This window comes from Nicrophorus vespilloides, unplaced genomic scaffold (assembly GCF_001412225.1).
Source record: "Nicrophorus vespilloides isolate i.1.1-1 unplaced genomic scaffold, Nicve_v1.0, whole genome shotgun sequence".
In the NCBI taxonomy this organism is placed as follows: Eukaryota; Metazoa; Arthropoda; class Insecta; order Coleoptera; family Silphidae; genus Nicrophorus; species Nicrophorus vespilloides.
Window position 1 is genome coordinate 233,759 of NW_017095559.1, and position 27,916 is coordinate 261,674.

The 27,916-nt window shown below is 34.0% G+C and overlaps 1 protein-coding gene and 1 non-coding gene across 2 annotated transcripts in view; both read left to right on the forward strand.

The window, feature by feature from the left end:
- LOC108556627 overlaps nt 1-27,916 on the forward strand; it is a 91,102-nt gene that overhangs the window by 48,478 nt on the left and 14,708 nt on the right. The window lies entirely within an intron of this gene.
- Trnal-cag lies at nt 22,978-23,061 on the forward strand. Its single transcript has one exon. It is a non-coding gene; the product is annotated as a tRNA-Leu (tRNA).

The following is a 27,916-nucleotide window of genomic DNA, read 5'->3' on the forward strand; positions in this document are numbered from 1 at the left end:
ACTAATTATTATTGTGTGGGAATAGAAATATTTCTTTGATGTTTTTTGTAAAACTTTTATTGTGAAAGTTATTAATTTTACAAATTATTTGTTTTTAAATCTTCCAAAATTAATTGTCAACAATAGTTTACTTATTTAGTTATCAACCAATAGAAATTTTCAATCAAATTAAAAAAAATATATTGTATACGTAAATTGTGTTGCATATATTAAAGCAATGTAAGGAAAGAGACCTCTAGGGTTGATCTTGTTGAAGCATTCAGAGAAAAACTCTTGTATGGGATTCGGGTAAAAGAAAATCCTTGTTTGACGGTTGTGGGGTTGTGCAAAAGAAAAGCTTGAAGAATAAACATAAGAATTCCGAAAGCATGTAATTTTAAATCGGGTAAATCTCTTTCTTTCTTCAACGAATTGCCTACGTTCTGCTGTTGTGGCCTTTCTCTGACCGTACTGAAAATTTAATATGGTGGAAAATAATAAGCTCAGTCTGGGGGCGGCGACTAGATTGGTGAATTTTTGAGTTGCGGCCGCGTGTAAATCGCCGGAATCGACAAACAGCCGAGAGATCTCATTGAATTATGCGGCTATAAATATTAGATGAGATTGTGTTTGCTGTGCGGGCGGCGGCGGCAACGGTTGTACGGGGGTGTAGGAGGAAGAGGAAAAGTAAAAGGAGGCGGCGGGAGTGTAGAGCGAGCGAGAGGGATGGAAGAAACGATAGACTGAAAGAAGAAAACGAAAGAAAGAGAGAGAGATGAGAGACTTTGTGTTCGCACACAACGGCGGAATGGACGTGTTAAAGGCAGCGCCGGAAAGGAAATGCGTCTTCAAAGTGAAAGGACGCAGGACATTTCCGCAAACAGAGTTTCGGTAATCTGAAAGTACAAATAGTGGAAAAGGAGATTTTACAATTTCTGAGAACTTGTTCCGCTCGTGCCGTCGCCACAGTTAAAAGTTTAATGAGAGTGTAAAGAGATACCCCATTGTTTGATCAACTCTCCACTACTAAAAGCACAAGAGAAGAGAAAAAAAAAGGATCCTTTTTGTTAAAGCAATTTGGATTTAACGAAACCATTCCACATCAATAGTTACGATTCTTTTGTTATTTAAACAGTCTTCAGTCAAACTTTTAACTGAAATAATTTTTATTACATTTTATTGTATATTTATTATAATAGTGAATATAATATTATATTAAAACATATATCAATTTATTACTAATTTGATATATTATTAATATTTAGGCAAAACTATGTTTCTTTGCATCATTCCTTCAGTTAAATTATTTATTTGATATATAGGATTAGACGGGAAGTGAGAATAAAATGTATTGCTCTGGGATAAGTGTACTAAATGTAGCAAGAGGTGCCAAAACTTTGATACCGGAATTACATCAGATATAAATCTGATGGGCCTTCGAAATTATGCGATAAATCAGGGGAATTTCTAAAGGAAACGGTGGTATTTCTTTTTTCTTTTGCCAGAGGAGGGATGCTGCGTGTGTGTGTGCGGGGTGCGAGGTCGAATTGGGTCTATGAGACCTTGTGCACCAGTCACCAGTTAAATATAACCTTGTCAGAGATGATTTGTGTGCAGAAATGGGCGTCCGAATCTAAAATTCCCAACGCATCCATTGTTCGGATGTTGGGCACGCGTTTACAAACGTTGTAAATCAGACGCGGGGCAAACTGCCGGATTATTTATCTTGGAAACGTTCCAGCGCGAATGATCTGCGGCCTGAAGGAGTAGGAGGAGGTAGAGGATGAAGAGGAGGTGGAGGAATATTAAAAAAAAAATAGCATCGCGCAAAGATTTTCCTCTCAGGGCTTTCCACCTCTTTGCCCTCTTATTTCTTTTCATTATTTTTTTCTTATTCTCTTCTTCATCATCTCTTCGCTTCGATACGGAACATCATCTTCCCGTTTCGAAACAAAAGGATATTGAATGCGATTTGTGCGTGGGGTGGTAGGGCGGAGCCACAATGGTCCGCAATAATGGCAGCGGGCCGGAAATGAAGGAAAACCGGAAGTGTATAATACCGGAAGGGGCAGCAAATAACCGTTATTACGTTCACCGGACAGAGACGGAGCTTTCTGCTCTCTCTATAACATTATACTCCTCGGATCGAGGGACGGCAGATGTTTCACGTTTCGCTACCGCCGCCTCCAGCGAGCACCACCCACTCGTGTGCTGTGCAACTAATTTCGATTAAATACACTCTCGATGCCACTTAATTAAACCGAATACATCCACGTATATCTTACGGCGTTATTGAATGGTTCTCTTTCGCCTTTCCCCTCCGTCACCACCATTCAACAATACCAAATGAATCTAAACACTACAATTTTAACACTACTTACGAGACATAAACGCATTGCTTAAACCATTTATTAAGTTAGCCAATATATATGAGCCGTTTATTTTGAAAGTGGCTTAAGTCCATTTTCATCTTTTATCAAGTTGGCACTTGTGACATTTATAATTTATGCTGAACTGTCAAAAAAATAAATCGGTATTGAAATATACTTAGTACATTTGAAAATTTTATATCACGTACATTTTCAAAATAATATAAATACTGAAAATCCTAATTTTGAAAGTAACCTAAGTCCACTTTTTATTGACGATGTCAAAAAGTGCGACCCAAAATGTTAATTTCAATTACGTTTTGATATTAAATTGAAATTTAAAAAATAATATTTAATTTAAAGAAATTATTAAACCCATGGGAAAGGATAAAATAACAAGATTTATTGATTCTGAAAGTGAAGAGGAATTAAAGTCATACAACAGATTTAAAAAAAGAAGGAGAATTTTAGAAGTTCATTCTTCAACAGAGGAAGAATAAGTAATTGAGAATGAGAATTTACAAAACAGCACCTTCAAAGAAGGATTCAGAGAACACAGAAAACATTCAGAAAATTCGTAAAATTAAACGGAATTCAGGGAAAAGATACGATACACAATCGGGAAAAAATATTCCTGCTAATTTTTTTCAAAATGAAGAATGCCAATGCCGAAAAGACTGCTTGAAAAATTTAAATGAAATTTAAAAGTATTTTCGAAATGTTTTGGAACTTAGGAGACTTTAATAATACGAATAACTTGTTACTAAATTTATTTCTATTATCTAAAAATATAATTTAAATGTTTTTTTTCCTATTTTTTAAGCTATATGTAACGGACTTAAGCTCTTTGTAACAAAACAAATTTTTATTTTGAAAGTGACCTAAGTCCTTTTAAGGTAAGCTAGGTCATATTATAGACTTAATAATAGCGACTTTTTAATAGGTTGTATAAAATTAAATAACTTAAATGCGATTTAACATTGCATGTCAACCATATATCTTACGTATATTTTTAATTTTGTAAAAACGCAAAACCTTAAGTATTTCAAATTAAAGATAAATGGACTTAAGTCACTTTCAAAATGAACGGCTCATATATATATATTTAAGTCATGTCTCGTAAATATCATTTTAATGGAATCAAAGACTACTTGAACATTATGCTAAAACACTAAATAACCAACATGCATAACTTAAATTACATTTAGAGTAGATGCAGCATTATATAACTTTACATTCCTTTCTTCATTTATCAAAGCTGGTAACCAATTGCAAGATAAAGTTTACATATTACATGTACAAACAAAAGAAGTTGTTAAAAAAATCAAGATTATTCTAACACTTTCAAATAATTACTGGAACCACTCAGATACAAAATTAGTACTTATACATTATAAGAGCGTGTGTTTCCGAGCATTGTATTTAGGGTAAGGGCTATCAATTAATTAGCGAAAATATCATTGGAGAAAGTACTCGAAAGTAACAGCAGCAATGGTCTATTATAATTGAAGTTGGATGTTGTTGTCCCTTTATATAATTGCGAAGTGGACGACACGGTTATACGAAATGTGTGTGCATCCCCGATGGAGATTCAAAATACCTAGGACAACACTTAATTGAGACAAATCTTATTAACAATGACATTTTAGCTAATGCAGAACAATAATGGATACGTCCATTAATATCCTCGCGAGACGTAATGGGGATTAGCAAAGTGCATTAGATCTGTTCCGAATGCTAATCAGTATTTAGCATTTCATAACATCTTTGTTCGAACAAGATTTTAATTTAGTTTGCATTATTGCAGCAGAAGAACAGCAACAAAATTTGTAAAAATGTATACATTTGTATAATGTATAATGTTAATTTAAAACGATTTAGTTGTTAGTAATATTAATAGGTTATATTTGAAGTACTTGTTACTTGTCAAGTTTTTTTTGTATTGTTAACACAAGTAAAAATCTGTTGAGTTGAGAACGAATTGGTCGATATTATGAACGGTGTAAAATATGTATGAGGCGTTATTAGGATAAAAGCTTATTTATAAACTGGAAATTTAAATATGCATTAAGTGGCGGGAATAAATGTAGCGTTTCGGATGGGGTGAGTTGAAATTATGAATATGCATGTCGAGAAAGATTTTCATATGTTCGCGAATTTCCAATGCAATATTTCCGGTATTAGGGATGCATGTACGTATTTTGTGCATCACTTTGTCGAAAAAAAAATAAATAAAATGAAGAGTAGAAGGTGGGGTTGCTCTGTTTGGGGGGTTGTGCAGAACGACGATTGAGTAAGGGGATGAATCACGTTTTGCAGCAGTCTTCGTTGGAATGCAGCAACTGCGGACACAATATTGACATGTAAGCAGGGAGATTTTGTTTCGCAGAATTCGCGGGGATTTCAATAACCGGTGAGCAATATATTGCATACCTTGCGAAAACAGTTTTGAGTGTAAAGGACTGTTCGTTCGGCAGAAGAGGGTGGATGGTGGTGGTGTGTGCGGGTTGGAAGAAGGGGTCGCTTTCCGGCGTACATTGTTCAGGGAATAGTTTCTGTTACGTCGGGTGCCTCCTGAAGGTGTATCGGTAAATCTAACGCATTCCTCCGATGGAAATCCTCTTCTTGGGACGTCCCCAACCCTCATCCAGCTGGAATTATTATAATTCCATGCATACCTCGGACCTGGATGGCCTTATCACATTTGATTACACGCATCCGAAGCAGTAACAGTAAAAGGACATTGTTATCAAACAACTCTCATATCGTATTATATCAGAGCCAATTCACACAATTCTACTCATGAATTTCAATTTCAATTCAACTATTGTTACGTAAAAGTTCTTGCATTAACAATCAAATTTTTAATCAAATTTTTTTTTGTCCACATTTTGTCAACAATAAAATTATGTAATTATATATAAAGTACTTTCATAATTTAGAAATATTTCTCTTGTAAATTGAAATGTAAATTATATATGATTTCTGAAAGTATTCTTATGGTATTAAAATAAGTGCTAATACTTTAGAAAGAATTAGGTTGGTAACCGTAGACATTGGGTGGGCTTACGTTTTCCGCTTCTTTGCACAACGCCATCTGTTGATCCGACGGCGGCGTTTTAATCGCTGCGAGTGAACACGGAAAACGGGTGTGCACGGCAGGATAACAACAACAACACACAAAAAAAAAGAGAGAAAGATAGAGATGAGAATACGCGAGCGGCGAAGGGATGGAACCGTTAAGCCCTTTGAGAAAATTAAAGCGCCTTGCTGCAATATTTATACGTTGCTTTTCCTTGTATAAAGGATTAGCACATTTACGGATCCTTAGTAACAAGGCATTAAAAGCGTCCCTCATCGGAGCCGCCGCCGCCGCTGCTGCTCCTTGCAGCGCAACAGGATTGGTTACCTTTAATCCTGAAAGAGGAGAGGAATAACAAGGAAATCCACACACAGGGACCAAAAGAAACGTAAGAAGTGCGATCTCCTCTTTCATCTCACGTTTTATTTTTTTTTGTAACATTTTCGGTACAATCACAAACACGCGCCGCCGCCTCCTTCATTTAGCACGTGGGGTGGATAAATAAATTCAGTTGAACGATTTTTATATAATTTCTTTTTTTTAATTCGAGTGGTAATTTCGATATACATTCGCAATTCCCCGCGGGGGTCGCTCCGCACGGGGGTTGCAATAAAAAAAAAAAAAGCAAAATACAAATTGGATGGTGTGTCGAAAGGACGCGCATCTCTCTCTCTCTGTCCGCTTCCGGTTATTTCCCGCAGGGTCACTCCACCGACGCCGCGTACAGATGTTTTAATCACATCCTGATTCGGCCCCTCGGGGGTTCATGCAGCCACCGCCACCCCCCCAACATCCCCATCCCGGAATCCTCACAGTTTGAAACCCCCGCATCGCATCGACAAAATGGTTAGGGGCAGTTCGTACACACATATATACATTGCAAGCAGGGAGGGACAGAAACACACGCAAATGTATTTTATTATTTGCAGCAGCAGCGCCGCGACGCCGTCGGCATCGGTTTTTAATTTCATCCGATCCGCACTGAATAATTCATTCGGTTTCATCGGTTGCAATTTATCATCTCTCGCAGAGCGCAGCATCTCCGCAATTATCCTCCCTCGCTCACAACACATCCACGTCCATCTGAAAATGGATGCGACGCATGGATTCGCCATCCCCATCTCATCCACGCTCTCAATACACAGCATCCCCCCGCAACAGATTTACAATCGGTAATCCTTTTTCAGGGCCGATTAAACCCGAATGTCTAATAACCAAGAACCTTCACACCCCTTCATCACCCATCGTCGACGTCAATTTTTAAATAAACGGATTATTGCTCAACAGATTTACAGCATAATTCAAACTACAAACTACCCCACAACTAACATTTATTTGACAATTCAGAATGAATTACCTAACTTCATAAATCAGCTATTACAATAACGTTGTTAGTAAAATAAATACTATAAGATTTTATTTACTAATTAGTAAATTAATAAAGATTTGTAATGGTTATTTAACTTATTTCTATAGTTCTCTAAATTGTCTATTCCAAAGATCTTCTACACTAAAACCAACATATCTTTCCTGATGTAAGTAAGATCTTTGTGGAGCAACGTGTCCGGATTTCCTGTAACCAGATGTCGCTCTTTGTTTTTATTTTACTTAAGTTGATCCTCGCTGAATAATTCACACTGCGAGCTTCCGGTTTCGCTTCGAGTTTCATCCATCCGGATTTATCGCGTCCAAAGGCAATTATAGTCATACGAAAGTAAAGAACAGAAAAATATTAAACACATTTTCAGAAAAGTTGAGAAATATTTCCTTATTTATATAATATTAAATAATAATAAAAAGTGTCAATTCTGTTAATACTAATACAAGTTTAATAAAATGGATGACGTGATGACATTATAAGCATTACAGATACATGCATTAATAAATATTTCATGTCCACGGTTCAGATTTGGGTTTCATCGTCCGTTCAGATTTATAGCGCTCAGAGCAATTACATTCATCCGAAGACAAGACCAGAAAAATATGAAACATATTTCCAGCAACATTCCGTGTCTCATGGTAATAAATGTATTAACCTGAACAAAAAGGAAACGCAACGAAATGAAGTTCTCCGTTTCGCTTCGTCTGTTCATCCACCGTGCGGTTTCTTCTTCATTCTCTTCTCTTTGTCTTTGTCTTTTTTTTTTCCATCCAATTTTATTTATTTTCTTTTTGCTGTATGTGTGTGCAACATGAGAAAAGCGGCGCTCGGTGCCACCTGCTACGAACTACACGTAGAATCAATATTGCCGGCATAAAAATACTGTGCAATAAATGCGATATGAAATATTACTATTATTATTATGATTATTGCATAATATATTCTAGTTTGCGAGGGCGGTTCGTGTTCATCGAAGAGAAGAAAAGAGATGGTTTTGGTGGAGTCTGCGCGCAAGTCCGGATTATTTTAATGGGAGGAAATTACTTGGAAGCACAAAAGTTGTGTAACTTGTGAACGAATTTAATATTTAAATTGGAAACTTGATAGGACTTCTTAAATAATAAAAGACAAAGTTGCGCGACGCTTATGTATATATATAAGTATAGACGTATAGGTAAAAAAAAAAACGGGGGGATGAGGGTTTTTTTTTGAACTGGATTTTAGCCTGAAAGAAAGAAACTGACAACGCCGTGGAAACAATTAAAATTATATGACGGGAAAATTAAATTTCGCGTTAATTTCGAGAGGAGCGAAGCTTAAATATTTAACTTAAATAAAATTAAATGATAACAGTGCGCCCGACTATGAATACAAAGTGGAAGTGAAGAAGTTGGATGAGGTAAAAAGTTTGCCGAGGGGGTGGCTATGCCTCTTCCTCCTTCTCCGCCACCTCCTAAAACCGCCGCAGCCGCCGTCGGAAATCGCCCGGTGATATATAACGCCGCCTGTCACCCGACGATTGACAATCAAAAACGTGCAAATAAGTTGGCACGCCTGAATATTGAAATTCTTCGCGTGCAGAGGGCGCTGCAGATCGATCATCAAAGATTTATTCTCAAGAAATCAACCTTTTTACTTGAAATTTTAGTATAATTACAAATTATAATTAAAAATTAATGCTCTAGGAAGCATTGTTTTAGCGATTTTTTTCAGAAACAATAATAGTTAGAATGGATCCAAAATATGCAGATGAAAGTTGGATATTTGAGGAATGCAACGTGTATTCAGTGATTATTATGGTATCATGAAATTACGTAAGGTTAATGCTCGAAAAGCAGTGTCTTCACATTTTCGTGGTTTTCTCACAGACATAGATACATAGAAGAATTATTATCTGGAAACAGATTTATTCCTGTTTTACAAATTTTCTCTCTTCTTTTATAAATATTTTTTTTTTTCATTTTAATCAAACTGAAAATGACAAAACGCTCAACGTTTTATGAGTGTGCTTCGCAAATTGAAATTCTTATTAAGTCGAGGTCGCGCCGAAAATCGATTACCGAATTTCCCTCCCATCCGTGTCTCTCGTACATCCTCCTCCACCTCCTCTTCCTTTTTTTTTTTATTCTGGTGTCCATGTGTGTATGTGTGCCGCCGCCGCTTGTCGTGCTCTCTTTGTTGTGCGGCGGAGTTTTAGATATTTTTTCCTCGATCCAGCGGGGAAATGCCGGAGAACGCCGCCTCCCGTTATCGTTCCGATGAAAAATTATTATTTTCCGCACGCCTCGGAGCGTCTTTTCATCCCGTTTACTTACCCTTTTTTTTTGCGCTCTCCCCCGAAACTCTGAAAATGTATTTTCCGGCTGCATTATTTTATGCTAAGCCATGAAACGCACAATTACCAGCACCGTTCCAATAGAAATATTCATTAATCTTATCATCGTTTCTTTGGTTCACCCCGCACAAAGAAAAATCAACATTTCATTTACTTCATCAACCACCCGCACTTCTACATGCACTAGTTTAATAATAGTTTATGATTTATGGGTTCACTTTATTAAGAGCTTTATTTAACTTAATTTACTGTATAATTCTGTTGGAAATATATCCAAGTTTATAATTCATAAAGTGAAATATCCTAAGATAACCTAATTCTACTAGAAACATATGACGAAAAATATAACTATTAGAAACTTTGTTTAACCTAATTCCCTGTTAATTATGATGGTAATGTATTCAATACTTAATTTAGTTAAGGTTAAGTAAAAGTTTATTATTTTGATGGTGAAATGGGTTTTACTACGTAATTAAGTTGGAAATATCTGTAGCTAAATAATAAAAAGTTAAATTTGTTGTTAATTATATTGGAAATGTATGCAAATAAATAATGTTCAGTTATGCTTAACAGAAGCTAAATTTGATGATTTATATGCTGTAATGAATGTATTAGATATTGGTTTGATAACAATGGGGTCGGTCTATGTGCAGCATATGGGGAAAGGAAGGGAAGATTGGGTTGAATGGTGGCAAGGATGAAAGGTGGTCATCATCGCTAATGGCCATGGCAACGAGCGGACGGCGGTGATAAAGGCATTGATATATTGAAAAAGATAAAGATGAAATTGGGAAAAAGCCTAGGACAAAGGACGAAGCAACTTTGGAAAATTTATTTCACGATAAACTGGAAACTCTAGAAGCTCTAGGTGTAAATATAATACATTTTTTGAAGTATGACTTAATCAATTATCAGCTGTTCTTTAAAAAAATATAATTAATGGTTGCTATAAAACATAGCGCTTTGTAAAGTTGATAGTGGCGCCTCTCGAGTATTGACCACAAAACGTTGTAAAGAATTTTCATTAGTATAATTTAAACGACAACAAATTGTGTAAATTTTTATATTAATTATTATTGTTTTTTGATGAACATTATATAAATTCATTTAATATTGAGTCAAATTCTTGTTATTTGTTTGTTAATAATGTATGCCTTCAATAAGGTTTTATACTAAAGTAAATAAATATTGTGCAAGGTAACAATTACCTACTTGTAATCATTACTTATTATGTAAAAGACTCGATACAAAGCAAATACTATGACAAATTTTCCTGTTGATCTTATTGTTGTGAACGGTTTTCTTCCTTTTGATGCCTTGCAGAGATACTTATGGTTTTGTAGCTCTAACACAGCAAATGTTGGTGTAGCAAATTTGCTGTTCGGTAGCTGCCAAATCAGATTTGATCGGTTTTGGCCTCGGTTGGCCTTCGGTGCGTGCCGATTTGATTCTGGCCGTTTGGTTTTGCGGTTTGATTTCGGTTTGTGTTCTGAATTGAACGCCGTTTGAATTACATCTCACGAACCGCTTGACCACCGAAACTCTCTCTCTTTCTCTGTCTGTCTCACATACTAACTGAAACATCCACAACCAATCAATACCGAACGCAGCTATCATAACAGATACTTCAATCCGATAGTTAAGTATCTTGAGGTTATAATACCATTGTTTTTACAAAAAGAAAATATTTTTGTGGAATTATATTTAGGTTTGAATTTGATATGATTTAGTATTGATCCTTGCGGAATTCAGTATCTATACTTCAATCTGATAGTTAAGGTACCAATATTATTCTAGGATTCATGGACATGGTCGGTTAGTATTGATCCTTGCGGAACACCTTTAGAAACAGATCTTTCTAAAGTCGTTTTTGGATAAGTAAATTTACATTATATGTAGGCAAATGTCTGTGGATTAGATTTGGGAAGGACGAGTATCGATCCTTGCGGGACGCCTCGCGATTAAACCAATGTAAATATAAATGACGAAGGGAGGTGATGGTGGTGAGAATGTCGTTCGCAATGAAGTCATCCTGGAGAAGTGGATTGTCCCTTAAGGAAGATTGTCAATTAACGTTCTCATGTCTGATATAATATTGTTGAGGGGGTGGCGTTGGCAGCGGTGGCGGCAACGGCGACGACAAACGGGGCCACTTAATGCCACCGGTAAATATAAACACGTCGATGTGTCGGTTGAAAGCTTCTGGATCCTACTCTCTTTCAACCCTCCGCACAGCCAATGGCTCCTGTAAATTCCTCAGATCGAAGCATCGGCACGTTCGCAGCTTTACTGAAACTAAAATATTGTATCGTAAACTCTCACGAGTCGCGGAGGTTGGGGCCCGAACTGTAGAAGAAGTAGGGTGGTGGCGCTGCAACCATCGAATTTGTCACGTTCTCTTCAATTGGAACAACTTCATTTCGGTTGAATTAGCCCCGGGGATATTAAACTGCGCGGCAAAACCCTCTTCCATCTCCCCAAAATAAAAGATGATTATAAAGTGAATCGCGCGATTGGAAAGGCAAATATATGTGGCGCAGAGTTTTCGAGCGTGTCAGCAACTCGAAAGAGAAGAGGGTAGGAGAATCCATGAGAATCTAAGGGAGTGAGTGAGACAAAGAGATAGACTGAGTGAGTGATGGAGTGAGGGGGAGGTGGGCCGTGCCGGGAATCACAGATTATGGCCGTAGACACTTTACTCATCAAGGCGCCGAACAAATCAGGATAAATCGTCCTCTTGATTGTCCTCGAGGAATTAAAGCTTCGGTATGGATTACTCCCATACACAACACTGGAGCGCATCCCTAAACCTCCCTTTCGCCCCGTTATAAAAAAGAGAGGGTGAGATTTTCGTATGAACACGCGGGCAAAAACAAAATCCTCCATCGAATTTAGATGGAAATTTTCTTAAACCGTTCACGCTTACACTTTATTAGACATTCTTCTCAGCTTCGGGGCAACCGCATCGTTTCCAACAAAAAATAACTTATATCACTAAATACCTAACATTCGATCAAAAAATAAGCATTTTCTTTGATCATTTCATAACAGATTTTTCTTTATAAACCTAACATATTTGAACTTTAGCCTAAATTTCAATACAATTTTTTTTTGCGTAAATACAAAATTCTAAATTTATGAATGTATAAATTCCAAAATTTTTGTTTCAATAAAACATTACACATTAATACAATTTATTTTTAATTATTTAAAAATTATAATTTTTGATCTTTTTTTCACTTCCTTAAATTAGTATGAAAACCATCTAAATAAAATTTTTAGTTAATGCTTATAAAATATTCAATGACTAACATATATATTTTTATAATATGGTTTGAAATTTCTATAAGTGTAATTTTCAAAGTTGTAAACTACTCAACGACTTTACGCTATAAACATTTTCAAGTTTATATGTTTGCATCAATATAAATTACTTGACGATTATTGCGTACTTGAGTATTCAACTTAAAGTAGAATTATTTCAGTCGAGAGCAAAAAAAAAGTTCTAAAAACGAAATTTATTATATTCTCCTTAAACACACCAGGCGCCTCCACCAATTTCGTAAGCGTCCAAAAAATATATATAAAAAAAAGTACGTTAAAGTATTTACGTTTTATCGAGTTTAAAACGTCCCGAGACGTGTGCGTTATTGAGTTCTTACAGTATTTTTTTTCCTCATCCTTCTCCCACTCCTCAGCAGTTTCGTTTCTTCATCCGCCCGCGACGCACATATTTTATTCATGCGTGCCCTATTGAAAATAAATTTTTTCACGGCTCGTAAAAAAAATATACCGGAGAGAAAGCCGAAACCCTTAAATTTTTAAACGCCTCTTTGAAAAATTTATATATATCCAACTTACGCAACGTTTTAATACCGGCTGGCGCCATCTAGCGATTTTTTACGTGTATGCAACACGTGATCAATCCGGATTAGAATACGGAATAATGCAATTAGATGCTGGAGGCGGTGGGGTGGCGAATATGTGCCAATGAAATTTTGTGGAGTCGGTAATGAGGGTAGTAAAAAGTAGCACAACTTCTGTCTCCCCAGTTTTCCTGCTATTTCTGTCACTATTCGTGTCTTTCTCTCTCTCTCCTTCTCTATCCTGCAGCAGTTGGTGTGGGTGTGCGGGGGCGGCAGTGAGATATTAGAGGATAACTGTCAGTGGGAAATTTACTGGTAACCGGAGACCAATTCTTGGTCCGCTGTTACTGTTTTACTTGAATTACTGTTCAACGGCGCCGCCCCCAACTTCTATATTTATATCACTCTTTTCTTAATGCCGCCGCCGCCTCCACCACCTTTATCATACATGTTTTTCCCACATACACTCCGCATCTATAAATACTTTATGCGGAGAAATACGACAAAAGATAAAAAAAAATAAAACACGAAAGGAATAAAGCTTAAGGGTCGAACGTTCTTTACCAAAAAGGGCAAACATCGAGTATTAATATTAACACTGACCGTCCGTCCGTTCTATTATTGTAATGATAATGGTTTTGCCCGAAATTAATCGATCTCGGTTATGGCCGAGCTTCGTCCGAAGACAAGTTTTAATGGAATTACCCGGCGCGTCCACCATTAAAGTGCTTCAACGCAACTATCGTTTTCTTGTCGCGCGGCATGTCCACTTCGCATAATTAATTTATCTTACAACTACCAAACCATTTCGAGATTAAGACATTGCTGAAATGCACTCTAAATTTATACAATTACATTTTTTTTGTATTACCTCTCACATTTTTTGTTCCCGGGAAATTTAAAATTAATTAACCCGAGAAATAAAAAAAAATATATTATTATTATTATTAGTAAATAAATAAATTTTTCAATTTTTTTTCTCGGGAAATGAGAATTGCAAATTAAAAAAAATAATAATTCCCGAGAATTACCTCTAATTACAATGATGAATTATTGCTTTTTTCCCTTAAACATCATGTTTCTTGACTCATAGTATATTATAAACAGAGATTATTATAGCTTGTTGTTTTTATTAAACGTGTTTCTTGACTTGTAATTTACTTTAAATGGAGATTATTCTTGCTTGATATTATTATTACTATTATATTAGTGTCGTGCAATCTAACGAAATGCAGTTTCAGCATGAAAGAAAACAATTTGCGTATGATTCAACCGACAATTACCGAAGAACGAAGAAATAGGTTATCCGTACGGAAGATAACTGCGCTGTTTAATTATTGCCGTATGAATTTAGTATAATAATAATCGACATTTCGTGTTTGCGAAACACGCTCTGTCCATGGAATATGATATTCCTCGGATCGATACTAGTTTTATTAGAAGGAGAATAAAGAGGGTTGGAGGAGCATTCGGCATGGGAATTTTGACCTATTCCATACGTGACGCGTTTGTTTTCCGAGCAGTTACTCTCTCTTCTCCGAATCCTCGTCATTGACAACATCTGCGTTCGCGTATTAAGCTCACAACATTACGTCTGCAGCTGTTTTTTTTTTATTCTTCTTTGGAATCCCGGTATTTCGACGGATGCAATATCGTCGCAGGAGTTTCTCTCTTCCTGCGAAGAATCGTTTCTTCCTTTTCCTCCTCCTCTGTTGGATGGTCGATAACTCATTAGGGGATTACTGCTGGTGACAAATGAAAAACGCGTTCCGGATGGCAGTCGCATATAATCGCAGGAATTATGCACAAGAAGCCCAGTTCAATATTCTTCTCTCTATTTCACGCGCTCTAATTTTGCATACATCTGTCCCCGTCTGACTGAGCTGAGTGTCGGTGACAGGTGACGAAGGAATCGCTATGACCCGGACTACTGATTCATAGGGTGGACGTGGAAATTTGACAGCGACGCTCACGAGTTGAACGTCACGTCGTTGACACCTGTTCCGATGACATCGTCCGAAACAATGCGCAATTATGTTTAATGCTGCCTGCAAGATAGACGACACAAGACAAGGTCCGAACTACACCACAGATCATAATGGTACAACAATCGATAATACTCGACTACACTACTTCGTCAAGTAACAGTAACACTATTATCCAGGAATTGCACAATACATTTTCCCCATACAATAATTTCACCTATATTGGCGCAAAATGATCAAAATCATCCATTTTCAAATTGATAATCGGCCAGAAATGACTTTTCCCGTAACTGTGAAAATTTGTTAATGAATACAAGAAAATATCAAAATAAAAATTTAAATTTGTATTAATTGTAATAATTACAAAAAAAAAAATAGAAACTACTAAAATTTAATTATTAACAAATGTATAGTCGTTTCCTTTAATAAATTTTGCTTCTATTTGAAATAAAAGATATTAAACTCTAAGCAGATTAAAAAAGTACGTTTACTTGAAAAAAACTTTGTGAATTCTTCATTTCGAATTTGTTTTAAAAGAAGATTACGTTTTCTTTTTTCTTGTCCACTCGACTATTTACTCGTAACATAAATAATGGTTTAGTATGTATATAGTAATACACTTAAATACACACACACAGAAATAAATAAATTGTGAGCGTAGGATGGAGAGAGACGTGCTTCTCCAGCATCCCTTTTTGTTGTTACGTAAGATGATTAAAGTCGTCTTTGATGGGTGTATAATAAGTTTGCCGCGAAGTTCGTCTGTTTGTTCGGGCATACCTAAAGTAATTTGAGTTTGTTTTTTGTTTTGTTTTGCAGGTAAGTCTCTTCGTGCGTTTCACCTGAGGAGACGGCAGAATAAGCAAAGGAGGTGTTCCTCCTCATCCTCCTCCTCGGTCGGTCTTCAACTTCGTTCCCATCTCTCCGCACTTCCAAGACAGATCCATTAGCGTGAGTTTAAAAATGCACACGTGAATGTGAGTGTTCGAAATTAAAATTTCAATATCATTTCAGTTATTTTCCTTGCAGATTTCAAGTTTCACGTTTTCTATTTCCTAAGTAATGAAATTATTCAAAAATTAATATATTCATTAATATTATATAAATTGACTTAGCAAAAAAATTTGGATAATTTTAAAAATATGGAAATAATAAATGTCTTTATTTAAATTATTTTAAAATATTTTATAGAATTCCAATATTTTTTATGGCTATATAGAATTTTAATTGCTAAACTATTTGGGGTAATTTACCCTAATTTGTTTGGTTTAGACAAAATTAAATAAAATCTACGGTTTATATTAAAATGTAATTCTTTGTAATTTGCGTGTGTGTATGTTGGGGTGTAAATTTTTGTGTCGCGCAGTGCGCTGCAGGAGGTTGGGTTGTAATTAAATTGGCTGAGACAGTTGTGTGCGCTGCATATTATAACCAAATATTAGTTTAGTTGTTGGTAAATATGGCCATTAATAAAACCGGTCCTGTCTCACTCTGTCTGGTTATGGTTTATGTGTGCACGCTCCGAGGGCGGCGGCGGCGGAGGAGGAGACGGAAGGTCGTCGGTGGAGGAAGAGGTGAAGCAGGCGGTGGTGGCACAGCACGGCCGCCTCCGCTCCGGGGTGGTTTTAGGTTTGGGTTGATACGCGACACGGGTATTGTAAATACGGGTTCTCCGGTGTGTAGGTGATATGCTCCAGGTCGTTGTGTAATTGAATATTTGATTAATTAACCACCTTAATTAGTATGGTACACAGTTTACTTTGTACCTACGGCTCTAACCATCCATTCAACAATCCGCTGCCACGATTACCAAACACCCAAACATTCGCGCCCGAATTCCACCTGCAAACCAACCAATCCTCTCGAATACAATTTTTTTTTACATCTACCCTGAAACGCCGATACAACAACAAACGCATTGTTCCACGAGTTTCTATTAATCATGGGGAATTCTTTCGCAATTGTAGCTTACCGCACGTAACACATGAAACATACAATGATGAGTTTATTCAATATAACTAACAAAAGGCACTGCTGGATGTATTTATTATAAATTATAAAGCCCGATGAAATGTAATGCTCGGTATTAGCATGCATTGTTTTCACGAACAAAAACGAACGAATTGTATTCGTTTCGAAAGTATTTATTTCACATGAAAGGGTTACTTCATCCAATTGTATAAACACAATATTACAATTAATATTACTTAAAGAACAATTGTTTACATCATTTTCGCTTTTCCACTTTATATCTTCGTTGTAATAAATTTTTATTTTATAAAATAAAATGGATATTGATCGCAGGTCTTTTCTACGTATATTTATAACTTTATAATTAATTACAAAATTGTTTTATAAAATGAAATCTTAAATCTTTAGAAGTTTTTGTTGATTATCAGAGTTAACGTTTTTCAGTCAATCGGCGGATATATCCGCCCAACTTTTTTTTACATAATACAATATTGTAAGCACGACCACTGTGGAGGCATTGAATCTTAGTCTTTTTCAAACGAAGTCGTCATCTTTTTGATTAAGCTTTGACGTTAGTTCTGTTGAGTTATGAAAACACGCTATTAATGAATATTTCATTATATTTAGTAATTATTTTGAATGCTTCATGTTTTTTACAAGAGCAATAGTATAGTAAATTGCTATAGTGGTGATAACATTGCTAGAACATAAAATCTTCAAAAAAACGATTTAAGGAATTTTTTAGCAATATGAGTCCCATGTTAGTGGAATAAGGGTCAATCTTAGCTATCCACTAATAAATATTACATAAGTAGATAAAAAGGATATTAAAGGAAGTAACAATAGTAATAAAAATTGAATTTCGCATTTTGCTACATATTGGGATATTTCTTAAGAAAGTTAAGCAACTTTCGAATCTACGATAAAAAGTCTGATAATTACATTATACTAGGTTAAAAAGGAAACACAATAGAAAGATATTTTTTAGAAAATGTCTCAAAATTACACACACAATTCAAGCTAATAATTAAACAGGGAATTTGCCTGTTTTACAATACTGTTTTTGGAAATTTGAATATATTTTCCAATAAATTATTCTATTTAATTATTCCGATGCCAATTGAATGAGAGTTAAGTTAAATTTGTAAGAGGCAGGAGGATGGAAGGAGGAAGCTGCAATTTATGCTCGTTTTTTAAGATCGGCATTAGGGCTGGTTTTACGGGAGTATTAGGTTTTTGGCGCGCACAGAGGGGAACTTTTCTTGGGGGATTATTTTGGGGGTTGAGACATGTTTCAAGCATAGGTCTTTTGTCGCAAAAAGCATGGGGTGCTCGATTTACCTTCCACCTCTCCACCCCCACACAGAGTCGTAGCACGAAAGTATCGCGTATTTTTATCTTTGTCTCGCATAAACTGTCTGTCTGCATGTCTGTCAACGCATGGGAATTCAATAATGTGGGATTTTCAACGAAACACATATTCTTTTATTTGTATATCGTTTTTCTTTCTTATTTTGACAGACGTGTCGAAATTCTCATGGTTTTTATGGAATACGAAATGGAAAAAATACATTTATTATCCTTTATTGTCAGATGTCCTTTTTCTTAATATTAGAATTTGTTCAATTATTTGTCAAAAAAAAACTTTGATTAATTTAGGAGAAAGTCTTAAAAAATGATCAAAATTTGTTTAAATCATAATTACAAAAAATAGAATACGATAAGTTTAAGTAAAGATTGAATGTGTCCACAATTTACATTGAAATTATAATAATTTGTAAATTGACTTTATTTTCATGAAATGTTCATGTGCTTTAATGAAATAATTGTTCGGGGGTTCCATTAATTTAGCATACGTACAATTTCCGGAAGTGATCATCAATCTTGTTTGTTTTGAGGTGGAAGTCAAGTGGCGCCATAGAATTTGCGGGGAGTCGTCCGACAATTCGAGCGAGGGTGGAAATAAAATAAGAGTAAAAAAAAGAGAATTCGAATGCAAAAAAAAAATGCGCACAGAAATCAGTGGTAAAAACAGAATCTAAAGTGTAAATTCGTCGAATTATGCATTCAGAGGCTAATGAGGCAACACGCAAAATATTTAAATTCCCCTTAATACCATTATTCGACCAGGGGATGATAATTAAAAATAAGAAGAAAGAACGTAAATAGAAAGACTTGTGCAAAAGACGCAGTGAAAATAACACCTGCTGTGCGAAGTATCATAAAAAGAAACACACACACACACACAGTTTTCCACCCCCAGCTTCGCATTTCCCTTATCGCGATCGCATTGTAAATGAAGCCTTTTATTTTACCTCTCCTTTTTTTTCCTTCCACCGGAGGCGGCAACGGCGGCGGCTATTAAAAGTGTCTTTGACTCTTTTTATTTCCGCGCTCTCAGTGCTAATTTACGACGTATATAATGTGTATATGTTTCTTTTTTTTTACTGAATAATTAAAAGGGAGCGAGCTCTTGCGGTGCGGGAGGGCACAAAAAGGGGTGAGAAGAGGGGGGTGCCAGGAAGAGAGCGCTGCGAAAGAACCGGAACAACAGAAATGATGAATGAAAAGTTTATTATTTACACTCACTTCGTGGAGTTTACAAAGCGTTAATTATTAATTCGCATTACTCACTACGCACTACTTGACAAGTAATTGATAGCAACTCTTTGTACTATTTAAAATAACAACAAAATAATTGAAACAGTTGCATCCGAGTAAATTTAATGGAATATTACTTACCAAGTAACAAGTTGTCAAAGTACCAATTAATGATTTTTTATCAATATACTCAAGTAATCACTTTTAATTTGGATATGTATTATGTACACACTAAGCTACTCGGCAAATATCACGTAATATATTAATCTACAATAAATTATCTAACATTTATCATATCATTAATTGGCTGAATCCATGTTGAAATAGAATTATTATAATTAAAAGTTTTCATATGTATTATAAATTAATATATATTTTTCATATCTTTGTTTTGTTTTTCGTTAAATATACACGAGTAATTATTATTTCAGTTATTTACGCGCCATCGATATTATTAATATTATTATTTTTATTTATAAATATGAATTATGGAAAAGCGAATTTTAATTTAATTAAAAACCATGTTTATTTCATTATTGTTGAGTCGATGCTTGCGAATTTAATGAACTGCAACAAATTAACGAAAATTAAATTTTCAATAGATAATTTATAACCACTTAGAAATTACATCATTTCATTATTCATTTTTGTTATGAGAATTATTAAAAGATGTATTACATTTTCTAACAATAATTATTAAAAGTTTCTATTTTGAATAATTTAAACTTATGAAAATTAACAGTTTTTTTTTTGTAAATTTGACATTGACTGTAATTTTTAAATATTTGAACTGTATATTTTGAAAATTATACATTTCCGGATTATTTGGAATAATTACAATTTGTATATTGAAATTTTCTGTATTTTTTTTTTCAATTTTTGAAATTAAATTAAATTAATTAATTAAATTAAACGATTTGGAAGTTCCTTTTCCATACTATTATAATTTTCAAAGAAAAGAACAGTAATTGTTGTACTGAATATTACTAAAGTGCATTTTCTTTTCCACTTTCTCTACGTCTGTTGGCGTATGGAAAATTGAATTTTTTTTTTTGCAGTCAGCTGAAAAATATTTTCACTATAAATACGTTTGGCCGTACGTTGTATCCCATTTTGTTTCAACTCTTGAAATGGATTTGTAGTAAAGGACGAAACAAACGAAAAAAAAAACAAAACAACATGGCAGAAATGTCGGATGGAGCGAAGCGTAGAGGAGAGAGACGGGAATCAAATATGTACTAAAAGATACATTTCCAATTCTGCTTTTGTTTGTTTGATGAAATCGTTTCCGATTGTGCCCTTTCTCTCGCACAGACTCTTTCTCTCCGTTTCTGTACGAATCTATGCATGTATTTGTTTTGTACGTGTGTGTGTGTATTTGTCTGTATCTGTTTATGTGCGCATACACAAAGTAGAAACAAAATCAAAACGGAATGGCCAAAGTGGCGGTTGTTTGAAATCGTTTTTCGCGAAAGGAGCGAATTCTGGCGCTGCAAATTGAAACGTGAAATGCATAACATTTTCCACACTGCTTTATTTTATTTATTTTTTATTTTTTTTCCACTTTTCCATTTCTGCTGCATTCTGGAATATTCCAGACGCGAAGATTTATTATAAAGGGGTCGAAGGGCGATAGAGGGGTTTCAAATACGTATATATATATACATACCAACTGAAAATACCAACACAACGACCAGAATGGATAATTAGTGCCCGAGTTAATTGGCGCTCGACGTAAAGTAGACGAGCACTTTCTTGGCGGAACGATTTTTAATTAAGGTTCACTTATAATTAGTGCAAGGCCTCCCAGTTTCACGTTCCACGGGAATTACGACCGATGCACGACCCTCCGTCAACCCCCCACCTTTTTTTTTACAACCCCTTCCATCAAGGCACCACGAGAAAAAGAAAAAATGATGCACGGACAAAATGAATCACGGAAATGCGATGACACGACATGATTGAAAAATAATAATTCTCTCCTATAAAAAACTTAAAACTTAATAGATATGATAGATAGATATGAGAACGGAACAAGCAATTAACACAATAATTATCTCAGCTGAGAAATTAATCATACTAAATTTTAAAAGAGAAAACAACAACCTGATTACATTCGCTCGTTTAATTAAGTGACTACTGATATTTGGCAAAATAAAGCTGGACTCGTCGCGCATGTGTCTTACGTAACACGATGACTGTTGTCAAGTAATTAACGGTCTGTTAATGTGGTCCTAACATTAACATTTCATATATTAATTAGACATTTTTTAATCAATGCGTTTAATTACAATACAATACTCTATATTTAGATTTCTCAACTAAAACTCTTACTTTTTAAATATTAATTACTTGATACAAAGCATAATTTTGATGATGCATGACTTGGAATATAAATGACAGTCAGTTGTACCAATTATTATGACGTTTGATGACAGTGAATGTTAATTGTTACAATTAACAATTTCTATATTGATTAGTTTCATAATGATGAATTTCGTTTATATCGGATATTTACTTTATGTAATGAAACAAATTGATACTCTTAGTGACAAGCGACTTAAATGACATCTGTCATTATTATAAAGTCATATGATACTGACAGCTTCAATTATACACTTGTTAATCATGGTATTAAAAAATGTAATTATTGGTTAGTTTCGAAACTCAGATCAAATTAAAGAAATGCACTAATTGTTGAGAAATAAAGCTAAAATCATTTAATAATAAACAAATTGATGTCACGAAGAGTGACAAGCGACTTAAATGACAGCTGTCATTATTATAAAGTCATATAAAAACTATAAAAACTTTTTTTTACATATTTTATAACTAACAATAATTGCATCCAATAATTAGATTAAATATCTTTAAAGTTATGTAACTTCTTATAATTTGTAACACATAGTTAAAGAGTCGCAGTACTGTGTGACCTAAAACCTCTCTCTTTTTGCACCATTTACCAGTGATGATACTGAAATGTCAGTTGAAATATAATGATGATTGTTTGTTAGTATCAATTTAAATAATTATAATACAAAATATCCGTTATTTACTACTTTGTACACACATTAATATAAATACATATAACGTTGAATATATTGTCTGAAAGTATTACGAGTTCAAAGATGAGACAATCAATTGTAGTATACAATTGCAATAATTGAAACATCGAGGTCCAACAATTTGGGGCCTTTGACTCCGAATGGGTCAATACTGCCCATGCTTATATCTGAAATATAATTTTGTTTCATATAATGAAACGTAAACTTAAATAAACTATATTAAATGTTACATAAATAAGCTATGTAAATGTACACCACAAGTTAAATTAGTGGAATATTTGTTAAGTAAATAGTAAAATAACTCAAATGGAGGGTAAATGGTTAAGGGTGTATTATATAATATGTCAGGATGGCCGAGTGGTCTAAGGCGCTGCGTTCAGGTCGCAGTCCACTTCTGTGGGCGTGGGTTCGAATCCCACTTCTGACATTCCTTTTTTGGAGAATCATTATGTCAACGTTTAAATATATGTGCATACTACAATTACATAATTTATAACAATGGAAAACCTTAAATACAGAGAAATTTAATATCTTTTTTATAATTATAATTATTTAAATATTTTTGTATTCTTACATTAAACTTATTTTTGTCTATAAATATTTCAAAAAATATATCAATTTTCTCAAAATCGAAGATAGTTATAGATTTATTTAGATATTTTTATCAATATTTGAAAAGAAACTGTTGTAATTATAATATTCTCAAAAAATGTTGTTATTACATTTCAAAAAAGTTGTTGACAAACTTTCAAAAGTATCCAGAAATTTAATATATTTAACGAAAGTGTTGAGTTCATATATTTTTCGAAATTTTATCAAAATGTAAGGAATTAATAATGTCTTAAATTTTTGTTTGCAGTAAAAGCATAAACTAGTAATTATAAAAAAATGTTATGAGATATTATCAAATTTTCTTATTATAAATTTGATAATCAGTTTGTATTTGCAAATAATATTGAAAATTAATGTTGGGTTTCAAATAATATCATGAAAATTCTCATTTTTGTTACAATTCCAGTTGTCATTTATTGTTTCATATGTTGTAAATCAATTTAAGAAATAAAAGAGAATATCTAAAACATGCCTACACACACAAAAAAATATATATAACTTTATTTCCTGTTTTTATTTTTCTCGGGTTGAAACTTGCGTGTTTGCCGTTTTTTTATGTCATTCTGAGGTTACGTCGTCCCCATTAGCATATGTTGTGTCGAGGAGGGTGGATTGGGTAGGAGGAGGAGGAAACAGAGAGAGGAGCTTAAGCCGTTCGCGTTTGGGGAGGGCGGCGGTAAAAACCGGGACACACGGAAGGCGGCAAGGTGCAATAATAATAAAACTCGCAAGTTAAATTCGAACCGAACCGTATAAACATAACAATTCGCTGGGATATTGCACCGTCGAGGGACATACAAAGGAATAAGAATAAGAAGAAGAAGGTTGCTGGGGGCGGCAGCAGCGGCGTTGACGCTCGAGCATCCGAACAGCAGATAACCCGTCCTATTTATGCACATGCAGAGTTTTATTATTTCGAATAATATTTACTCATTTTTCGTGCACGCTTTATCCTCCCTTTGCCTTCTTCTTTCTAAGCACCGACATCGATCGTCCTCCTCCTCCTCCCAGGACTCTTTTCGCAATGTATACTGCGGTTCTTGTTGGAAACGCAAAAAGGAAACATACGTTATCCTGTTTGGTAAAAAAAATATATAAGTAGCTTTTATGTTTACGGATAAAACGCTCTCGGAAATAACTAGCATTCTGCGGAAAAATATTTAATAAATCTTGTATTACAACAACTTCGCCGTGCAAGATGTAGCAACAACAACAACAACAACGAGGAAAACTCGAGGAAGCATCGAGCGGCTGATATTACGGGGAAAATCGGATTTTTGCGTGCACACTTTCCATGACATTCGAAGCGCATCATGTGGATGGAATCTTCCATTGTGCTTGGATTTCGTTCTAAATGCAACCCAGATCTGATATATATCTTTATATACATACATACTTTATTCCATCCAACAAAAGATGAAATATTTTCAATTTCAACTGAATCCTATTAATTATTTTTTTAAATTAAATTCTTATAAAAAAACAACATATTTTACAATTATATAACACATTAATAAAATACATCTGTCTGAAGAATATTTTTGCACTAAAATATCCTAACAATAAAAACTTTGAAATGAAAAAAAATGATGGTTATTTTGTTACAAACGTAAAAGGTTTTCCACTGAAATTAAGCAAGTTGTTGAAGATGTTAAAGAGTTTCATAGTTTTAGTGCATTCTATTATATTTAAGTTTATAGTGAAAAAACAATCAAAAAAATATTTAATATATTGTTTAATATTAATAAAAATACATATACATGTATTAGGTTCGTCTCATTTACAAATTATCTAAAATAATAATTAATAAATTAATTTGAGCAAATATTTTCTTGTTGATGAAAATAATAGTAATTTTTTTCGTCAAATTACTTGATTTTTTCTCTCTCTTTATAAAATCTCAGATATTGCAAAGACGTTGGAATTTCAACACAAAATAAAGCGAAAATCGAGCACATTTTAACGATTATATTTATGTTTATAGTGAAAAAACAATCAAAAAAATATTTAATATATTGTTTAATATTAATAATAATACATTAATTAGGTTTGTCTCATTTACAAATCATCTAAAATAATAATTAATAAATTAATTTGAGCAAATATTTTCTTGTTGATGAAAATAATAGTAATTTTTTTCGTTAAATTACTTGATTTTTTCTCTCTTTATAAAATCTCAGATATTGCAAAGACGTTGGAATTTCAACACAAAATAAAGCGAAAATCGAGCACATTTTAACGATTATATTTATGTTTATAGTGAAAAAACAATCAAAAAAATATTTAATATATTGTTTAATATTAATAATAATACATTAATTAGGTTTGTCTCATTTACAAATCATCTAAAATAATAATTATTAAATTAATTTGAACAAATATTTTCCTGTTGATGAAAATAATGCTAATAATTTCTTCGTCAAATTACTTGATTTTTTCTCTTTCTTTATAACATCTAAGATATTGCAAACACGTTGGAATTTCAACACAAAATAAAGCGAAAATCGAGCACATTTTAACGATTCTATTTTATGGTGCAATTACACTCTTTGTTTGCAGAACGCAGCGTAAATTAATTAATTCCTGGGCGTAGTTTATTTTATTGCTGCTTTTAGCAAGAGCGAGTTTCAAACAAAGAAAAAAAAAACTAAAAAGCAGTAAACAAATATGTGTTATTTAAGTTGCATTAAATTATTGTTTCAAAACCAATTATTTGAGCTATTAAAAAAATGTGGTTATAAATCATAACTATTTGTTATATAATAAAGTACTGGTTTACAAAGCCACATTCTCAATCCAATGTGGTCGTATGAAATACAGTTATGAGCATCAGTAAGCAATACTAACATTGATATACTTCACTGTTCCAATTTTTCAAAATGCTGTAAATCATCAATGTTGTATAACAGTATGTAATTAATAGTTTTATAAGAATAGATTAAATTTTGTGAAATTTAAAAGTTGACTAAATTGAAAATTAATTTCATTTATAATTTGATATATGAAATTATGTTTAATTAATCAATTTTATTATAAACAATGCTGTGAATTTTATGTTCAATTCTTGAAATATATTCATTTACAAGGCAATATTGAAACAAGCACATATAAATAAGCATTGTTTTAAAACGAAAATAAAATTGTGTAATATTTCTATTTAATAATGTAATAGTTTTCAATTGCGTTCTTACTAGAATATAAATCTGCATGTGTTTATTGTATGGTTGTTATATAAGCGAAATAATTTATTACGAGTAATTTGTTTGGGTTTTCTTTGCCGGAGGCTGCAGGAAGTTTGACACACAGAAAATAAGACTATAAACAAAGTTTAATAATTTCCAATTTGCGCGAATGGGTGCAGCTGGCTTCTCGCGCTTGCTTGAGGAGGGGGCGGCGGTGGCGGCGTCGGATACTCGAAAAGTCTAAGCTCTCCGTGCCGCCTCGATCTCGCCTCTCGCAAGATAAATAATTGCCGGAGGCGGCTGCGGCCCAGGGAAACATCACTGCAGTGACATTTTTCGATGTCACGTTGGCAGCAGGTGTTTACCGCTCCTGTATCAATTTGCCATGTAATTTAATGCCAGGTCTTATGTATTACAGATTTATTATAGACCCAGTGGTGGAGCGCAGCAGCACGAGCTTTATAACGTATTTATGTGCGTCGCGACGCCGCCGCCGCCACCGCCTCCACCACTGCCACCTCAGGCGAACGTATCACGTGATGCCTCCAAATTAGCCGTCCGCTTTTCTCCCGGGCTGTCACTTACTTTAAACCAAAATTACTTCCATGATTTATACCTCACTTTATTTCCCGCAAATAAGCCTCCATTTAGATATTAATAAAAACCGTATTAAATAAAGCAACAGCCCAAATCTTCTGTTCTTATATTACTTTTCATTATATAAATGGCCGGAGACGCGGGGGTTGCAAACGGGGGGCGGTTAGGGATGGAAATACATAGAGAGGTGGGGTGGCGGTTGGTTCGGCCTCGCAACTTTTCTGAGGCCCTCGACTTTCGGAATTAATTAATTAACACTAATAAATTAACGTCTTCCAAAAACTAGGCGATGGAAGTATGCAATTTTTGGCAAGCGCATCTTATAAACTTGTTAATTAATATTAATTGCGCGCGATTTTGATTCATTATTGTTTATTACAACTGAGAGGTGACCATTAATTTAAAATGTTGCATTCCGCAAAACTCGAAACATTAATCACCAAAGTACGGAAACACTCCAAATCCATGTTCATACAATTATTTTCTTTCATATCGCAAATTTTTTCAATCGAAATTCCTTCTTTTTTTTTAAATCTTTGAAATTCATACATATTTTTAAATTGAAACCAAATAAAACTTAACTAGTTTTTCAAAATTGTTGAATTATATTAGAAAATTATGTAATTTTTACTTACCAAAAAGGAACTACCAAAATATAAAGAGAGACTCGATTCAAGATTTTTCTCTTGAATTCAATTTTGTTTGAAATTTTTGTTTCTTTGTAATTCATACATATTTTTAAATTAAAACCAAATAAAACTAGTTATCAAAATTGTTGAATTATATTAGAAAAATATCTAATTTTTACTTATCAAAAAGGGACTACCAAAATATAAAGAGAGACTCGATTCAAGATTTTTCTCTTGAATTCAATTTTGTTTGAAATTTTTG